The sequence below is a fragment of the Siphateles boraxobius genome, unplaced genomic scaffold (genome assembly GCF_051911475.1).
Source record: "Siphateles boraxobius isolate OS27281-9 unplaced genomic scaffold, OSU_SipBor_1 37, whole genome shotgun sequence".
NCBI lineage: Eukaryota > Metazoa > Chordata > Actinopteri > Cypriniformes > Leuciscidae > Siphateles > Siphateles boraxobius.
The window spans coordinates 1,466,821-1,481,339 of NW_027508997.1; positions in this window are offsets into that span (position 1 = coordinate 1,466,821).

The window sequence follows — 14,519 nt, forward strand, 5'->3', positions numbered from 1 at the left end:
AAATTCTCAAGAATCTTAACTCCTCCAAACTACTTTATTTCTGCCCATTTCTTGTGTTTTCTAAACCAAGTTTTTCCTGCACTGGCCTTTTGTGGTCATATATTTTAGATCAACCAACTCTTAAACATCAAGCAAAAGGAAAACAAACTAGTTGGTTATTTTTCATGCCGTTCAGTGGCCGGTTCATGGCCAGAATAAGCTCCAGACAGTCAGAAGTCTTGTTACACAAGACTAAGAACAAGAGAACACACAAGCATTCATGGCCTTTCCATGGGAGTCCAACCTGGCTACTATGGCCGGTGACCTATAGATCCCTTTTCAGTTGGTACACATGATGACGTTTTTATGTGGGCGGAGCTTATGTGGAGGCAGAACGATCCCTCTGGCCGCTTCACTAACGCTAGTTTGCAAGTTTTGTTAGCTTGTTGTTTTTTAACAATGGCGGGAGAAAATCAGATTGTATCTTCATGTGCAAGGTCACTCACTGTCCAGAACCGCGATTGTTATTTGCAAAAGTTAATTTTAACGGACGGAACCAGATTGTCCGACCCATACACGCTCAGTCAATGGATGGACGATCTGACAGGATTAACGTTACCTCGGTTGAGTGAGTGGCCTGACTTCTACACCGACCTGATAGAGAATCCGAGCATAAAGACAAACTGAGGGCATATCAATCTTTAGATGCCTATAACTATGTGATGAATGGTCTTGAATTGTGGCAACGTTACATTTCGCGGTCCTGCCCAGCGCTAAGGCCAAAAGACGACAATGTAAAGTGACATTACAGTGCAATTTTAATGATGTGAATATTTTCTAGAAATAAAAATATTTTTTTATGTATTAAAATTATATTAATTAACTATGTATTTGATTATTCTTTCTCACCAGGTTCTTCAAAAAGTCTATCACAATCAATCACAACAATGTGTACAATCATAGATGATTCACAAATATTCACAATAATTTGGAAAACATTATGCGATAAAATTTCAAATTGGATCCTGTAGGTGATTCTTGCACACAGAAACACAACAAGATGACATTTAATGAAAATAATAATAATTTTAGATCCTTTTTATGTAGCCAAATCTGTGCTGGTTTGTATTGGCCGCCTCCAGTTTTCACATTGTTTTGCCTCCAGCTAACGCCGTGACGTAATTGTGACGTCGGCGCAAAAGGTCTTGAGGCTGGTATTATCCAGATTTGTAAATTCCACCAACTCACAGAATTTGGCAGAGTAATCACTGAGGGGTAGTCCTCAATGGTGGAGATTGATGAAGGCAGCAACGAGGAAACAGGATTTCTGTGCACCAGTTATTAACAATAAACTTACAGAAACGCTCGGGAGACTAGGAACCAGGACAACACAACCAGCTTAACATTAACAACGACGGACACTGAACAGGACAAAACACAGGGCTTAAATACACAGAGTAGATGGGGAAATGAGACACAGCTGGGACAAATGAACTAATAATGACGGTAACCATGGTAACAGTCAGGCTTGGGATCAACTAATGAAGGAGGAGTGGCTAGAAACTGAACACAGAGAACATAGAGGAAGTCCAAACACAAACAGAAGTGTGTGTGTGTGTGTGTGTGTGTGTGTGTGTGTGTGTGCGGGTGTGTGTGTGTGTGTGTGTGTGTGTGTGTGTGTGTGTGTGTGTGTGTGTGTGTGTGTGTGTGTGTGTGTGTGTGTGTGTGTGTGTGTGTGTGTGTGTGTGTGTGTGTGTGTGTGTGTGTGTCTGTGTCTGTGTGTCTGTGTGTGAGTGAGTGAGTGAGTGAGTGAGTGAGTGAGTGAGTGAGTGAGTGAGTGTGTGAGTGTGTGTGAGTGAGTGAGTGAGTGTGTGAGTGTGTGTTTTAAAATCTAAACAAAAGTATGAAACCCCAGCACTCACACAGAGGCCTTTCCCTCTCAAATCTACTCTATACACGACTCTACCCTCAAATTCTCATAGATGATTCACTGCAAACTTTAATTCATTTCTCTTAACCCCCCACACACACACACTCTGTAATCTGCTTCACATATAACCTCTCTTTCTTTATTTCTATCCCAACCCACAAGGATATCTCTCTCACTCTCTATCTCTCTGTGAGAAGCATTGTCTCTGAGTGTCTTTGAAGATTTGTCTGCCCTTTCAGAGTGATTCACACAGTGAATCACAGTGCTTTGTGACACATCAGCTTTGACGGGTGAAGGATCCCTGGCTTTCGATATATCAGCACTGAGGTTAACTGAGTTAAAAGCCATCTGACGCTAAATCCTTTTCAAGGTCAACGTATCCATGAAGACCTTTTTGTAATGAAGATATGATTCATCCCCGCCAGCACGTACAGCTTGTATCCTAAATAAAACTAATAAGGGTAATAATAAACCCAAAATTTAGGACGTCAACTGCTAGGCCACAACTCCCACAACTCCCACTAAACTATAAGGTTTAAATATAGGTATATTGTGAAAAGCATGATCATAATGGAAGTAATTAGTCACTGGTATCATGGGTCAATGCTACCATTAATTTTTGCTATTGCGAAGCAAAAAACTATGTATTGTATTACATTTTTCTTTTATTTTTTAATAAAGACATCATATTATAAATTATTTTAAGGGTAATTTATAATGGAAGATCCAGAACTTTTAACACCAAGCGAATGAATGTGTTTACAGTGCTCTTTGGTTAAGAGTAAAGTCACTGAAGTTTGTCAACTTTCTGGTGGACGACACATTGCACATCTATAACAATATTTTAAAATGTTTAACCTGCTCAAATGAATGATTAATTCACTGATCTGATTCTCAAGTTCAACTCACTGATTCAAAATCTCACAGAGCTACAGTATCATAATTCTTCAGAAGACTTCGACTAATTTTACAGTGCTTTTTTAGTGTGTTTGTAAATTTGGAGCTTAGATGATTGTGACTTTTTATCTCACAATTGTGAGTTTACATCTCACAATTCTGACTTTTATAAAGTCCAGTTCTAAGGAAGTTAGAATTTATATCTCACAATGAGTTTATATCTCAGAATTCTGACTTTATATCTCTCAAGTGCTTGTCAGATTTGCGTGATATAAACATGCAATTCTGAAAAAAAAAATCAGAATTTCAAGTTTATTTCTAGCTATTGCGACCTTATCTTACAATTCTGACTTTATAACTCGCAATTAGAATTGCGAGATGTAAACTCGCAATTGTGACTTTATATCATGCAATTCTGACTTTATAACACACAATTGCGACTTTATATCACGCAATTCTGACTTTATAACACACAGTTGCGACTTTATATCACACATTTCTGAGATAATAAGAATTGCTAGATGTAAACTCGCAATTGTGAGGAAAAAAAGTCAGAATTGTTTAGTTTTTGTGGACAACCTTTTTTTATTTTTCATTCTGTGGCGGAAACCATCCATAGATCTATAAACCAGAAATTGAAAGGAGCTTTATTTTGTGTTAAGATCTGCAAGACCTCCATGCTGTGGAATGAATACAAACCGGAAGACAGAACACAACGAACGCAGCGTTGAAAAGGGACGGGGTCTATACATTTGACCTGATCCTTCAAAGATGAGTATCCTACTCCAGTGGGCTTTTGCTCAGAATCTGCCATCTGTAAAAATTAAATGCGATTCAACACCTAATTAAGATTCACCTTACATTTGCCGTCACCTCATTTCAATTAGCATGGGTCGGTGTACTGAGTGCACAAATAAATGTTTTATTCAGCATTAACAAGTCAGTGTTATGTAAGCGGAATTAGGTTTCCATGAATGATTAATAAGCTGGAACATTTAGTCCATTTAAATACAGCTAATCAGCTAAGGATACTATGAGCTGTTAAAGAGTAACATAAAAGTTACCACACTCTTTAACAGAAAATTGCCTCTCCTAAAATGATCTAAGAGTTATTCGTGCCAGAGATTTTTGGCCAAAATAATGCAGATAGGCCTACTGTACACTGCCATTCAAAAGTTTGGGGTTGCTAAAATTTGTTTAATGGTCTACAAATAAGTCTCTTATGATCACCATGGCTGCTCAAAAAATACAATAAAGACAGTAACACTGTGAAATATTATTAACATTTAAAATAACTGTTTTCTATTTTATATATTTTAAAATATAATTTATTCCTGTGATGCAAAGCTGAATTTTCAGCATCATTACTCCAGTCTTCAGTGTCACGTGTTCCTTCAGAAATCATTCTAAAATGCTGATTTGCTGCTTGTGGCGAGCAGGACGAGGCAGAGGGACGTGAGAGAACGGCGTGAGGCCGGTGGAGTGAGTGTTAACGAACTACACCTGTGAGACGCACCGGTCTCGCATCTCTCACGGAGGAGTGGAAGCATAAAGGAGGAGCGACGACGCGGAAGATCGAGAGAGAACAGGCCTGTGTTTATGTTGTGTTTTATTTGTGTTTTGTGTAGCCAGCAGTCATCCGCGAGGGGCTGCTGGCAGACTTTTGGTTTTTGTATTTGTTTTATTTTAAAAATTTAAGTCTTTGAATGGTCGCCGGTTCCCGCCTCCTTCTTCCTTAAACCTGGTTGCACTGCTCAAGAAACATTACTGATTATGATCAATGTTGAAAACAGTTGTGCTGCTTAAGATTTTGGTGGAAACCGTTCAAAAGAACAACATTTATTTGAAATAGAAATCACTTGCTGACATTTTCTTAATATATATATATATATATATATATATATATATATATATATACAGTGATGTGAATAAGTTAGGACACCGATGCTAAAGTTGCCTAAAAAGAGGAATAAAAAAAATCATCTTTTGGAAATTGATCTCAATGCCTTAATTAGAAAAATGAGGAAAAATCCAACCTTTAAGGACACCAATTTTCTTTGTGTATGAATAATGTATCATAAATAAATGTTCTTCCTTAAAATGCAGGGTGCATAAGTCAGGACACCCCTATGTTAAATTCCCATAGAGTCTTTGGAATTAAAATATCCCCACATCATCACACACCCTTCACAATACCTAGAGATTGGCATGGGGTACTTTCCATAAGATCATCTTTCAATGCAAATCAAACCAGCTATTAGGTTAACTGAAATAAAACCATGCCAATCTCTAGGTATGGTGAAGAGAATGTGATGATGTGGGATATTTTAATTCCGAAGGCCAAGAGAACTTTATCAGGATGCATATTATCCTGGATCCATGAAATAACAGGCCTTTAAAAATAAAAATCTGCCTGACTCTATGGGAATTTAACATAGGGGTGTCCTGACTTATGCACCCTGTATTTTAAGGAAGAACATTTATATATTTATGATACATTATTCATTCACAAAGAAAATTGGTGTCCTTAAATGTTGGATTTTTCCTCATTTTTCTAATTAAGGCATAAAGATCAATTTCCAAAAGATGATTTTTTATTTCTCTTTTTAGGCAACTTTAGCATGGGTGTCCTAACTTATTCACATCACTGTATATATATATATATATATATATATATATATATATAAAACTGTTCACACTTACTATGGCTGTTAAACCGGTTTCTTAGGTATCTAGTTTTTTCCAATTAAACAGTTGTAAACAAATCTAACTGAACCAAGTTGTTCACAAATTATACTGATTTGACAAACTGACTTAACAGCCGCAAGTCTTGAGTTAACAGCTAATTGAAAGGGAAGATTTAGCTTTAAAAAAAAAAGCCAGGATCAAAAATTCATATTTTGTTATCACATGAAATAAAAAGTCTTTCAGATTTGGAAAGACATGAGGGTGAGTAAATGATCACAGCTTTTTTTTTTTTTTTTTTTTTTTGTTCTCACTCGTGCACAAAAGTATTCTCCATTCATGACCTTTATTCCCCAATACAGCTAAAGTACAGAAAGCCATGACCTTAGATCCATCTCTACATAATCTCTCTGGGGGTTGTGAGGAGAGGATGATCGTGCTTTGATTGTTATGTTGCTCCAGGCAGTCCTGCAGCGAATGGAGAAATTCAGCTGGAATCTGGAGTAAATAATCCCGTTTGGGAAAAGACGAGAGAGTTCCAGAGAGAGAGAGGAAGAGGAAAACCAATAGGAGCACTACACCGAGAGGGGATGGAGAAAGAGGACTTTTAAAAGAAAGAGAGATTGCCAGGACCCCCCAACAGATCCAGTGCCGAAGTGCACAACGCAGAATCAGAGCACAGATAGAAATTCATTCGAGTGAAGGAGGTATGTGGGAAAATTAAATTCACCTACACACATTAGATTGACTCTATATCACAGAACTGAAGACTGAGGAGAGAAACCCACAGAGGCGAAGTGATCCATCACAAGACAATGAAGAACAAACAAAGGACAATGTTCCACTTTTTATACGTTCTAACATACCACGATTGTTGTTAGCTGTTGTTTAACAACATAAAACCAGCCTAAACTAGTTTGCTGGTCTCACAGCCTAACTGGATTTATATCTGCTATATAGTCGGTGCGATTTCAGCAACCCTAAGATCAAATCACACTGTACGACATGGATCTAATAAACTTCGACATGTATGTAGACTCTACGATGATAACACCTATTGAATAGTAAACTACGACATAAGTTAATACAGAAGAATAAAACGTCACCAGCATGCACTAGTGGTAAACAAATAGAGGAAATTGAAACGTACTTTGGCAATTGTGGTTTTTAAGTGTTCTGAAAAAAGTTGAGGAAGCAAAAGAGGAGAATATGGCTAAAGAGGCCAACTCTTGTAAAGTGAAGCTTGAGGTAAATAGTTATTTTAAGTTTAAGCGCCATGTCGCATTAATCAATACGCCATTTCATGTTGCGTTTTTATTGGTAGTCAGTATACGTAGGTCGTAGCAGCAAACACACTGAGATGATCATTGCTAAATTTCACAGACACTTTCAGAAAATGATCGCAGACTATCTTTGGTCTCAAGACCATGACAAAAGCGTATTTGAACCTTCATCACTGTATGACGAAGGACCACCGTTTAGGAGCCACAACCACATAAATCAACATGATTGGTTACCTTTCGTCTGGGACACCCCAAAATCTTGCAATGTGCACCGGGCATTAGAAGGGGTTTTATTTATCTAGACTTTTATTTCCTCTTTTTTTTTTTTTTTTTTAAGAAATTAATTCTTATATTTAACAAGGACACATTAAATTGTTCAAAAGTGACAGTAAAGACATTTGTAACATATATATTTTTTTTTATTTAAAACAGATGCTTTTTTTTACTTTCTATTCATCAAACAATCCTGAAAAACATATATCATGGTCTCCACAAGGATATAAAGCAGCACAACTGTTTTCAACATTGATAATATTAAAAAAATGTTTCTTGAGCAGCAATTAGATCATGAATGGAGTATCAAGTAGCAAGACTGGAGTTATAATGCTGAAAAATCACAGGAATAAATTCATTTTGAAAATATATTCAAAGACAAAACAGTTTTTACTAATATTCCACAATATTGCTGTAAATAAATGCAGTGTTGGTGAGCAAGGAGACTTCTTTTAAAAACATTAAAACATCCTTCCAACCTGAACATTTCAAATAGCATAAACACCAGTGTGGGTGAGACTAGTTTAAACCAGTTAAGACCATCAAACCAGCTATAATAAAAATGACATAAATTACAGATATACATGATAATTAAAATCAAGTGTCTTCAAATCACTGAAGGACTGCTAGCACTTTTATGAGTGATTTTTATTCTAGCTTCAATCATAAAGACTTCAATTGAAAGAGGTTCCAGAGACATAGAGATGAGAATATTATGAGACTTGGGGCTATTTTGATTTGGTTAATAACCACCTAGTGACCATCCAGAACACCCTAGCAAGTGCACAGCATCACTCCACACTCAAAAAACAATGAGGCAAGGCAATGAGTTTTACACAAGCAATGACCGCTCACATTTTCTTCAGAACATGTAAAAAAAAATATATATATATATATATATATATTTCCTCTCTCCTGCTCAACATTCCCTTTCGTCCTCATCCAGGCCTTTCCCTTCTTAATCTGATCCTAAATAAGTGCTGACATCTATAAAATATGCATGTGCTTCTTCCACATTCGCTGCTCAACACAGAGCGTGCTCCGAACAGCATGTCGGCCCTCAGTTCCTCTCTTCAGAGTGATCCTGGCTGGGCTGTCACCACAGTTATAAGCTCTGATGTCACAATGAGCTCTGCCAAAACTGACTTACATGTCAAAGAATACAAATTTTCATCACAAGCAACAGGAGATATTAACAAAACAAGACTAGTACTTGTATGTATATATATATATATATATATATATATATATATATATATATATATATATATATATATATATATATATATATATATATATATATATATATATACACATTTTTTTGCATAATGTTTGCATGACAATGAAAATTGACCCTGGTAACCAAAATACTTTACAAAATTCTACAAAACAGTGAAATTATTTGTATTTATTTATTACATATGGTGCAAGGCTATAGAGACAAAATTATGAATGCCAGATCCCACAATTTTCTAAATAGCTAAAAACAATATAGGTATAAAATACATTTAATTTCACTGTAAAAGTGTAACTTCGCTGATCTTAAACCCTTTCAATGCAAGACTTTGCCTAATAGCTTGAGCTAATGATTCTATAACTAATACAAAAGCAACAGAGATAAGCCACAACCCTGGCAAGCTCCTGAACGAACCGTAACGGGGTGAAAGACGGTCATTAACCAATTTACAACTCTGACATTCTGTATTTAACAGACTAATCCATCTGCATATTGATTCCCCTAAACCAAAGCTATCTTATTAGCATCTTAAATGCTAAGAGTTACATGCTCCTTCAGCTAAAGCAGTTAAAGATAACTGAATCAGTCCAAACCCTAACCAAATGCTCCATTCTTCTCCACAATGGTAACCCACTGCAATTTAAATGGTTCTAATAATTCCAATGTAATTGAACATTAACATTAAACACAATTACACACTATCAAGTCTTCCCCTTTTCTCAAAAACACATAAAATAACACTTCATTTCAACATTTCTTAATTCAGCTATATGCAAAGCATGCTGGGAACTAACACGCACTACCATGTTTCAGTTAATGCGACACAAATCATTCATGCAATCTAACACAAACGGATTAAGTAAACTTAAATTTTACATATATTTAAGCAGATTAAACACAATCAAATTAAGTTAGGACAAAATGTATAGCAATTGTGTTGCTTAATTTTAATTAAGCTAATTTTAATTGAGCAATTTATACAAGCAGCAAAAATATTTTTTTTCAGTGTGTATTACCAGCTGAAAGAAGATCTTTGAATGTTGACGGATTATTTTGCAACAAAAAAAAACATTGCTCTTTCAGGTTAACAACGATCTTACAAATCTACAGAGGTCTAGTAAACATTTACTTTTGTAAAATGTAGTTTTTTACAGGATATTCAATAAGAAAAAATTGTACTAGCCACTCAGCATTTCCACTGGCCACAATTTTGACATTGATAACGGGAAATAGTGCCATATAAATATTTTTAATATTATCTCATAATTTGGCAACAGGTTTAGTAGGCTGCTGTCACTTTAAGACCTGACATACAGACCCTTATACTGTTACAAATGCGTTTTACTCACCAAGACCCATTTTGGCATTATTTTGTGTGTATTTGAATGTTTAAGTGCATTAAGCAGCAAAAAATAAGTACATTTAGTACTGAGAGGCCCCTTTATCTATGAGCTATGAGTAAAATTATGCAAAATATGCGCAGTGCCAAGCTGAAATTAATGCCCTGTAAAACCAACAATTTTCATCCGGGCAAATAAAAGGAGTGAGTGAGGGGAGGAGGGTTTGTGTGTCAACTCACAGTCGGAGAGATGAGAGAGAAAGCACAGCTGTATCGTGTCTCTATTCTATGGAAAATGAGTATTGGAAGCATTTCAGATATTTCAGTGTTGATATGTATCGAAAAAATCTATATTTTTGACAACACTACATTGCACTTAGTTTATTATTTCAGATGCCTTTTTAAAAGACTACAATTGAAAAATGTATTATTATAAATAAATTTCAACTTACCGAAGTGGCTATTAGGAGGGATTGCATTACACGCAAATGCTGAAATCCACTCACATTTTGCAGGTGTTAATGTCATGCCCTGACTGTAGGACTTGACTGGATTTTGAAAAGCGGGTACCACAAGAGTCAATTTTGATTTCATGTTGAATTTAACTTCTGAATTGTCCAAAATGCACCACCACCATCATCATCATCAGCATGATATGACTAAAATCCATCCCTTCTGGGCCTCCATCACTGAACAAAAGCTACAGAAATCCACCTCACATATTCTAGACCTGTGTCATCCTGATAAGCACAATGATATCCGCTTATGATGGCCACACACAGGATGAGAGCTGATGTTATTGGGACGTGAACGGGTGCTGCGTGTTAAATTGGATCTCCGCAAAGCGTCAGCGGGCCTCTGCCGGGGCGACACTCTAATGGCCGTCAGAAATGGATCTGCCTCTTAGGCGTGCGATAGCAGGCGACCATCCATAAAGACCCTGTCAGCCGAGCACAGAGCTCATTTACACCTTTGCGTATTCCCATTATCTGCAGCCCAACGAGCCGAGCGTCACACGCACGCTGATCACATCAGCCCCACCAGGACGCAGGTGTTTACCAGCATGTCGCTTCACCTGAGGGCTAAGAGGCCCAGAGACGTCATGCATGCTTCTGTTATCATCATAACAGGCAAAGAAGAACAAGAAAAACAGCGGAGCTGCCACAGACCTGAGATCAGTATCTGCAAGTCACATTTCTAAGAAAAATCAGAATGAATTCACAAGGACTTTCACTGCTTTCTAAAAGGAATATTATTCCCTACTGAACCCATCACCTTTTAATTCCTTGTGCAGTTCCACTTTTATTTTAATTGAAATGTAAAAGTTACTTCAATTGACAGATTTTTTGTTATGGCAATCGATGGCTTATTTTGCTAGTTAAGGTCCATAGCTTATTAAGCGCTCTTTTTTTAAGTTATCAGGCCAATTATGAAATGTTATGTTATGTGTGTGTGTGTGTGCGTATTTATTATTTAGAACAGGGAACGAGACACTGCATCGTTAGCCATGCCTCGGGGATGCCTGCTGAACAGTCCCTTCAGAAGAAAGTGGATGACATGTTCTCTAGACACCCCTTTTATCCTTCCGGGTCGCACTAGTAGTGACGTCATAGGCTGTCGCCGGTCAAATATCGATTGCCGTGATTGGATAGCTTTTCAGACACCGGTTCACGTGGAGGGCATTCCCCAATAGCGTCATCGACGCAGTGTCTCGTTCCCTGTTCTCAGGGAACAGAGGTTACAGTCGTAACCTAGATGTTTTTGCATAAAAGCTTCTCTGAGACATGCTCTCTAATGTTATGAGGAATAATGTTTCATTTCTAAACAATTTCAGTGTCATCCTATAAGCAAGTTCAGTCCTTTTTATGTGTATCATAAACTAATTCACATTAGAAATCCACAATTTCAAAGGCTGCCAGCGAACAGCAACAATCACCCAAAGCAATATAAGATAACAATGACATATCACACATAATTCATCTGATTTTACCTTCATAAATGTTTTCTAAAAGAGTCCCCTGTAGATCCTATTATTTAATCCCCTAAAACTGAAGTACTCATTAACAACAAAAGCAGCAATAAAATGCAAGACATAATAATAATGATAATAATAATAATAATAATAATAATAATAATAATAATAATAATAATAATAATAATAATAATAATAATAATAGAAAAACTACATTAGTTGTTCACATGTGTATAATTCTCTACACATGCTTGCAATTTTGGATGTCTTGAGATGAAAATCAAGTTGCTGAATCTAACTTACTCACCTAAACTCCATCCTGCTAACATGGCAGCTGCATGATGTCATGTGACAGTGAAGTATCAGGTGACAAGCCTGTTCTCCACCAGCTCAGAGTTAGAATTGTCCTGCTGGTTAATGCAATAATACCATTATTAGGGCAAACAGCATGTTTCTGTGTTGATGGCCTTTCAAATATAGATCTTTATTCTGACTTCATAGTTCCTTATATTATAGTAGGTGTTTGACGAGGGATTGTATTTTTCAAGGCCCTTAACAATGTGAAACAGATGTTTGCTTTTGATCACGCACATGGCATTTTTGGCCTGATGATTGGCCCCAAAAAATCCTTAAGATGCACACGAACATGGTGACAAAATATTGTAATTTTAAAGTCCCCCTGTAGTAAATAATTGTATTAATCCCTTAAAACTCATCTTTGATTTTTACATATTTTTACATTTAAACCAAAATTTCAAATTTAAATGTTTTTTCCTTGAAAAACATCTTCATGCCTTAAAATAGCTTGAATGTAACTTTACAAACTTGCCTCATTAAGTATACGCGGTAATATGCAAATTATTCCCACCTCCACTCATTCGCATCAGCTCAGAGATCCACAAGTTGACGTGATTGGTTTACAAGGTAGTTTGTGACATCATCAGAAGCACCAGCGATTTCAAACCACGTTTTTGAGTCTCTATTTGGATTCACTGCAATTTTAAAGAGAAAATACTCAGCAATGGTGTTGACTTATGAATTTGAACATGGTTTGTCTTAAAGCATATTAAAAACACCACATAGATATACGTATGAACAGCATTAAAAGCTTGATTTTCACCACAGGGGGACTTTAATATTTTTGGATATTAGTGATATTAGAGCAAGATTGTGTGCTGATGAATTTTTTATTTGTTGATTTTTACTTGATCTGCTAGTGTGATGCAAAATGTATTATTTTTTTGATTTTGTGCATTTATCAACGCCAATTACCTTTTGAATACAATGATATCTAAGTGGATTAGAAAGTGTTTCTGCCAGAGACATGGTGAAAATTTCAATGTAATTCTCAAGGCAACAGGACTAGTAGAGAGTAGCCATATGTTCTTGAGGAAGGCTTTTTAGGCGATTGACTGCATTTACTGTATGTAAATTATTCTAATCCTCTTCGTTCATGTCTTCTCAGATTGTTTTACAAAAGCCCCTCAGGTCATGCAGTCCGAATAATGGAGCATGTGTTAGCTTCATTAGCCTTCTGATAAACTGATATATACTTGCTCACTCAGCACTCAGTTTTCGAGGAAACACTTGACTGCTTCCTTATTTTGCTCTCAGAGAGTCGGGCAGCTCATTTCTGCCTTAGCCTTCTGATGAATCCTCAGAGCGCTGGTCTGCACTCCACCGTAACCACCCTTGACTTTATCGCCCACATCTTCTCAGTTGTGCACTGATAAGAGTGATGTGTACTTTATAGAGAGTCGAATTGTTGTCTTGCTGCAGTCTTGGTGGAAAAGTATCACTCAAAAAAAACAAAATACTAATTTTTAGGAGCTCCAAGTTGACAAATTGAACAGGACTTATTTGTTTTATTTCTTTCTTTTTACTCCTGGGCTTTGAAACTTTCATTTTCCAATGCCTTTCTGATTCTTATTTATTCTTGAGGTCAGTCAGTAGGACTAGCGGTCAGCACTGTGAGGAAACAAGCGATCACTGCAATATTAATTAGGCACCTGAAACTCCATGCTAATGCAAGCATGACACAATAACACAAATGAGGCGATTGCACATTAGAAACCAGAAAGCCACTCTCTGCTCAATGAATGAGAGAGTCAGGATACAATAAAAAGGTGGAAGTTGAGATGGAACACAAGTGTGGAGGACTGTTCAGCTCTACTGTTTCATTTTAATTGGCACCAGAAAAAAATGACCTGCTACTCAAACGATTAAGTCTCATACAGTGAGCTTTATCGCCAGCACTGAATACAAAAGAGTTTAAGGCTAGTCGAGCTAACTAGTGCATAAATCTCCCGGACACAAGACCCTCAAAGGAATAGTTCGCCAAAAAATGACGATTCTGTCATCATTTACTCACCTGTTGTCACTGGCATGTTTAAGTCATTTCAACTTAAATTACATTCAACTGATTAAAAAAAAATTGCTTAACTTATTTTGATGAGTTCAAGTAATTAAAAAAAATATGTTGTTATAACTCATTGATCATATAATGTTTTACAGTGTTGTTTATTTGTATTATTTTAGTGTTAGCTTTTAAGAATCTTTGCATAGCCCTTTTTGTACAATGAAAAGTTCTGTCAAGATCCAAAATGAACAACAAAAAAGACGTGTGTCAGGTGCTACGTTCCAAGGCTGCATTTCCCAAAAGCATGACCCCTAATGGTGTGTTCACACCGAACGCGAATAGAGCGTCAAATACGCGTCTATCGCGTCTAGTTAGACGCTTGAACATTTTGAACCCATTTGCACGTCCGCGTCACTCGCGAATAAAAAAACAACAACACAATTTCTTTCTGGCATACGTTTCCGTCATGTCTGAAATAAAAGATATTGCTGCTCTGTACTTGTTGTGGAAGTCCCAAATACGGAGGAAAGCCAAACGGCGACGTGTCTGGGTTCACAGCACCATC